The 6,905-nt window shown below is 34.0% G+C and overlaps 1 long non-coding RNA gene across 1 annotated transcript; it reads right to left on the reverse strand.

The window, feature by feature from the left end:
* Positions 1-417: 417 nt before the first annotated feature.
* On the reverse strand, positions 418-3,076 carry LOC126713911 (uncharacterized). The gene is made up of 3 exons (XR_007651484.1): positions 2,961-3,076; positions 2,184-2,249; positions 418-1,373 (listed from the first exon to the last, which is right to left on the reverse strand). It is a non-coding gene; the product is annotated as an uncharacterized LOC126713911 (long non-coding RNA).
* Positions 3,077-6,905: the final 3,829 nt, after the last annotated feature.

A 6,905-nucleotide genomic window follows, 5' to 3' on the forward strand; every position in this document is an offset into this window, starting at 1 on the left:
GACAAAACCCCTAAATAGACTTTAGGCTTAAAAATGAGTTTAGGAACATAGGCAAAACTCACTCACTCCTAATTCTAGAAACTGTGAAGCACTTGTACCATGTACATCTATATCCTGGAACACTTGCACATACAACAAGCTTTCATTAAGCTCACAACAAGTAGAACACAAGGTATGTATAGGAACAAGTAAAATGCGATCAAGATACCAAAAGAATTGTAAGCTATAAAGCATAACTTGATCAAACATGAACAGTCATTAAGAAATGACTACAATGAACATTTATCAAGTAAATGATCATCTGTGACACGCAATGCAATTAAGAGCAATGCTAAAATCAATTGCATGTAGCACATGATGCATTAAACAAACTAAAGCTAAAAGCATTAAATAGAAATAAGCATCAAAACAACTATAAAAACCAAGATACACAATAGTACTAAAGAAAAATTAAGTTTTAAACTAAAGTACTTCAAAGCTTTAAATGAAAGCATTGTAAATACCCAAAAGCTATAAAAACTTAAAGTAAACTGGAAACCACCAAAATAAGCCAATGTATACTAAAAAGTTCCTTTGCTACTCCCCCTTAAGCTGTACTCCCCCTCAAACTACTCCCTTTTTTTTACTGGAATGGCCAAAGAGACTAAAATGTATCGGACTCCGAATCTGATGCCGGCTCTTGCCTCAAGTTTCTCATCATGTCATCAATTTGAGACGAGAGGGCAGTGATCTGTCCTTCAAGGTAGGTGAATTGAGATGTGGAGTAGCTGATGTGAGAAGATAGCATAACATGCATGTCTTCAATCCTTCCGAGTAGATGATTAAGGCGATTGGGAGCTAGTGTCCTTTGGAACTAAAGTAAAATGCTCAATTTCCTCTTCGGTGTCTCCTCCTTCTTCAGCTGCATCATCTCTTGGAATTTGAGAGACACCCACAGTTGGTCTCAGGATATGAGCTTTGCTTTGGATCATGGTTTGCGCACTTATTGGATCTTCTCTTTGCCTCACTTGAAGTCCACTAGGAATCTTCACCCTTGCCCTTGTGATAAGAGACATGACAAGCCTTGGAAATGGTAGAGTTAGCCTTGAATTTCTTTTTGTGATGGATTTGGTGTAACGCCCCAAAATCATAAGCATTAAAAGTCTAATCAATCTGAATAATCCATAAAAAAATATTAAATAAAAGAAACTAGCAACCTTGAGTCTCATCACAAGAGTCAGGGCTCTAATTCACCAAATACAAAACATCCTCAAAATAATTCTCCAATACAATGTTTAATGCCATAAAATAATAATAAAATTCTCAGTCCAACAAAAATAGTTCATAACTTCTGTCTCTCAAGAATCTCTACTCCAGAAATCTCTCTAATGTATCTGTAATGGGAAAATAAAGGGGGGGTGAGATAACTCAATAAGTGGAATTCACTAACATTGGGGTGTGGGAACAAACCTTTTAAATAAATAATTCTTTCAACATATTCACAACTTATAACTCATCAATATTATGTCATCAACTAATTCATGTAAAAGAAAATAATATCTTTATATTATGAGTCAACATAATATATATATATTGATACCATCACATAAACAATTTCCTAGACTTTTCTCGTGGTCAACGTTTACGCCCCGTTGATAGGGTTGTGCTGTCCCCTTTTTGGACTGGAACCTCCTTTCATCCCATTTCTTAAGGATAGCTCCTTTGGAACCTAAAGGTATACTCCCTTGCTAAGGAGCTTCCTTTTGGATCCTCAATAGTTTGCTCCCTTGCTAAAGAGCTATCAAATGTGCACTGTCCCCTTTTGGGACCGTCCCTTGCTAAGGACTAGCTGCAGCATAATTGTCCCTTGCTAAGGACTAAATACCATATCGAGCTTCTAATCATGACTTGCCATAGGTTTTCAAAACATATACAAGATACTCACATAAATAATCCATTCAAGATGCTCACAAAAATAATCCAATCATAATTCTCGAAAATATAAGGATATATCGCACATACAAATTTAAATAAATTTAGGTTATCCCACAAGTTTTTCATAAAATGAATAATTAATGTGCACATCAAGAAATTATTAAATATCCATTTATATGTATAGAATAACAATATATCTCTTATATATATAGTAGTTTAATAACCAATAATGTTTGGGAAAACCCCCAAAATTAGTAAACACCACTTACCTCTTAGTTGCAAAAATAAAAGAAATCAACCTCCCTTGAATCACAACAATTCAGTAGAATTAGAACCTAGCAACACCAAAAATAGGTTCATCAATACACAAATTTTCTTACTTAAAAAAAAATCTGTTTTCACACTTAAAGGTTTTATCCTAGACAATATTGATATATCCAAAATTCACCATTTAATCACTTAACTATCCAATTCACTTCCAGCTTTGATCAGATTTTTGAACTTACAATTACCGCTACATAATCATATCTTTTAGCTCTACCTAATCAGATTTTGGCTTAAAATCATTGCTGCATAATCAGATTTTTGGGCTTAAAAAGTTGCTGCATACTCAGTGGCTTAGAGATGATAAATTAGTATCACTAGATGCAGAGGTAGGTATCAAATAACATAAGGCAGACCTTTTCCATTAATATAATCCATGCATGAAACTTTAATGCAGCAGAAAGATGGGCATGTGATAACCTAATACATTAATCTATCAATCCAATTGCCTAGTATTCCCTTGATGCGCTGGACTAGGAATTAGACAAAGAAAAGGGCGTGGATGCAGGTCAGATTAACAGTGAATACAGTGAGAATATAAACTATTATATATAACCCACAAAGCACCCTTGTTCTAATATAATAATCCTAGCTTTAGATCCATAACGGCAGCCCCTATTTTTCTTCTCTATTAGGTACGCCAATAACAGATGCTAAAAGTGGGAACAAAAGCTAGCCATGAGTATAAACTATCCTAAGTTTAGAGCAACAAAGAACCGTACCTGAAGTCTCCACTCACAGCCACAGTGAAGAAAAATCAACATTCAATAGTCGGCTGAAGCAAAAGAAATCTCATCAGCAAAAACAAGTGTGACTTAAGAGGAAAAGGCTAGGGTTTTCAAGGCCCATATATTTACTTATGCCACCTCACTTGGGCTTTATATCCCTTAGTATTTATCATATTTTTAATACCTTGGGCCCAAAATTAATTTATTCCATTCAATTATAGGCCTCCTTTAAAATTTACGTATAATAATTTAATTGGTAACAAAATTTATGGGGTGTTACATTTGGTGAAAAGGTGGTAGACGTGACTACAGATGTCAATCTCCTTGTGTGTGAAGAGATCAAATAGAAATATGGTCCTCGGTGCTAACAAGTTCATCAGGTTCCTAACCGGGTAGAGGTTAAAGATCATGATGTAGGCCAAAGTTCGCATCTCCGAGGTGAATGGAATGGTGTGCAAGGCCTTCTTTTTGAGTTGTCCACCAAGGATTTCCACAATGGGTTCTAGTTTCTCACTTCTCTCATCATATTGTAGAGATGTGTGTGGAGTCGTTGGTCGAATCTCCAAAACATCTTGAATTGAATCCCTCATGATTAAGAACTCTCTCCCCCTTAGCCAACAGTTGATGTGATCACCTTCCACAATGGCACTTGCGAAGAATTCTCGAATGACATATATATTATTTATACATCTATATTTAGGGGTGGGGTGAAAATTATTGAAATATTGAAGAAAATTAATAACAATTTGCACTGCACCTCATGTGGGAACTTGGCTAGTGACTTATAAATCCAAGATCCACATAATAAACATTAGATGTGGGACTACATTCTGATGCACTGTTCAAGATTCACTTACTAAACATCTAATGTGAGACTGCAATGTTATGTAGTGTCCCGAGCCACATGGCATTGCCAGATTTGCTCCAATAAATACCATTTGTAATGACACGAGGAGAGCTCTAACCACATCTGCACTTATATATCAAGAGAACTAGTTACGTTGCAATTCAAACTCCTAGTAATCATTTATAAACCCAAAACCCACCTTATAAATACCTGATATGGACTCAACATGCGCCCACACAACACACACTCAAACAATCTACAAGACCATTTGCAATCCAATCCAAAGGTTATACAAGACCACTGATTCTTCGTAAGGGCAAAAACTTTTATAATAGAAAGTACTTTCATACCTGTTTTGATAAATTTTTAACTGAAATCCATTATAAGAGATTTAATAACATTATTGAGATTTTGATCCTATTTGATTCTTAAAATTTTCTTTTTGAGAGAATGGCTTATGTTAGTGCTTGCCTGTGCATGGATTCAGCCTACGAAAGTGCCTAGCAAGTCCAACATTGAGAAAAATAGTTAATGTGACATGTGACGTGCGTGTAAGCTTTTATTCATTTTGAAAATTTTAATCGAAAATTATTTTTATGGTTCATTTATAATACTCATTACTTGTTATTAAATTCAAGAAATTAACTTTGATTATATTACAAGATATTAATTATATTTGAAAAATTAATTTTGATTATATATTATATGTCAGTAAAATCAATTAAAAAATTTAAATTGTTGGTTAAATATTACATTACCTCTTTACATTCTTCATACTTACAAAATACTAGAAGATCGGAGATTTATAACTATTTTATTTGTAAAATATTTGATCAAACAGTAAATAGTATCCAATTAACATGAAACACACCATGAGTATTAAGGACAATAAATGTGTAATTCAATGGCTCAATCCAATTACGGGTTATTATATTGTTTGAAAAAAAAAAATACATACATATATATATATATATATATATATATATATATATTACGAGGCTACTGAGACCAAGTTTGCCTAAACTGAGTTTCAATCTTGTTAGAAACTTGGTGTTCTTATTTCTCACTATCTCCAAGGAATAACTTCATTGAAACGGCAAAGCGAATCATATGCTTGACAAATAAGTTGCTTAATTGGAGATAGCATTATCGGTGATTAGGAATTTAATGAAACTTGGTAGTGCATCGGAGGAGTTGCCAGTGGAGAGAGCCACCTTGTATTTGGCTTCTACAGCCATAACACGAATCTCAAGTAATCCATAGGATCCTCATAGCTTTTTTTTTAAATGAAAAGTTTTATATGATCTCACCCAATAATTTAAACAAATGACATTATATGAGTGGATTGGAGGCCATGTTAATCAATTGATGTGGTCCAATGGGAGTATTGAATAATTTCTCCAATATTGAGTGTAAAGCCAACTAAAAATTAGGGACTTATTTGCTCAAAGTGACTACTTCCACAATCCACACTACCTCTTAATATATGTTGGGTTATAAATTGACCCCGGTTAATTAATTAGGTCAAATTACAAGCAAATTGTGGAGACACACACAAACCAATAAATAAACTAAAGTGTAATTTCTTGACTAATGGGAAAAACCTCTCACAAAGCAAAAACCTGGATTATTTTCAAGTCACCACTTCCAAGAATCACTAATCAAGAATCAAACAGTTACAGATATACATAATCTTATAACTACCCTAGAATATCTCAAAATACCAACTTACAGTTAAACCTTCACTCCAATCCCCAATTGGACTTGATCTTGTAGAGACTTTTTCCCTTTTTGCATGGATCCCAATATGTGACTAACTTCTCATCAACTAATATTTGTTGTTGGATGCAAAGTTCTTCACTTCAATATCCATGGAAGATCTAAAAGCACTTGATTACAAAACCCTAAGATGCATAAAAAGGCAGTAGTTTCTCCAAAAGTATATGAGTTATCTAATTGTGTCTCTATATTTTTTATGACTTTAAAATAAAGTTTTTATACTCTCTAGGAGTTTAGTAAACGAAACCCCAATAATCCAAGTTATCATGGGCAGAAATTCTAATCTAGGAATTCTAGATCTGTGTAGCTCGATAGATCAAGAGGTGTCAAGCTAGTGTCAAGGTCCATTTAATCTCGATAGATGCTAGTGTAGAGCTTGTGTCAAGACTAGTGTCGAGGTTCACTATTTCAGCTTTTCTTCACTTTTATTGGTTCAATATTCATGTCTTCAATGATATCACTTGTTTTGATTACTCAATATACTTCATGATATTTTAAACACATCTTAGATCTACCAAATTACGAGTAAAGTGCATTTTGTCAAAGGATAAGCCAACACATGAAAAATATGGCCATAACATATGCAATCATTGAAAATTTGGATATGTACTTATTGAGCTTTAACCATGTAAAATTAATTATGACACCTAAAAATTTTAATACTTTACACTTTATTTGTCTTAGCGCTATAGAAAAACATATTTTTAAGGAAATGTGACTTGCTTTCCTGAGCTACTCAAGGAGGTAATTCTAATCAGGTTTTTCTTATCAAGGATGAAATCATATTACTATTTTCTTAGGAAGAATTGCTTTGGTAGCAAAGGTCGAAGTCTCACTAGCTTAAAGATGATGACCAAAATACTCGGTTTTTTCACACTCGAGCATCTCAGCATTTTAGGCGCAATGAAATTAAGAGGTTGAGGAATTTGGATGGCTCCCGGTGTGAGGAGGATGATCTAATAGCTGACAAGTTTGTTGATTTTTATCAACAATTATTTTCTATATCAATCCCGAGTCATCTAGAGGAAGTGTTGGATGCCACCCCTCGGGTTGTCACAGTGAAGATGAACAAAATGCTGCTAGGTGTTTTTTCCAAGCAAGAAGTTGATATAGCGGTGAAACAAATGTCCCCTCTAAATGCTCCAAGACTTTACAGCATGCCTCCTCTTTTTTACCAACATTATTGGAGTAGCATTGGCAATGATGTCTCCTAAGTTGTCCTATCCTATCTAAATTCTAGTAAAATCCTTCCTAACTTCAATCATACTTTTATTACACTAATTCCTAATGTTACATGTCATGTACATGTTACT

Source organism: Quercus robur, chromosome 2 (genome assembly GCF_932294415.1).
Source record: "Quercus robur chromosome 2, dhQueRobu3.1, whole genome shotgun sequence".
NCBI lineage: Eukaryota > Viridiplantae > Streptophyta > Magnoliopsida > Fagales > Fagaceae > Quercus > Quercus robur.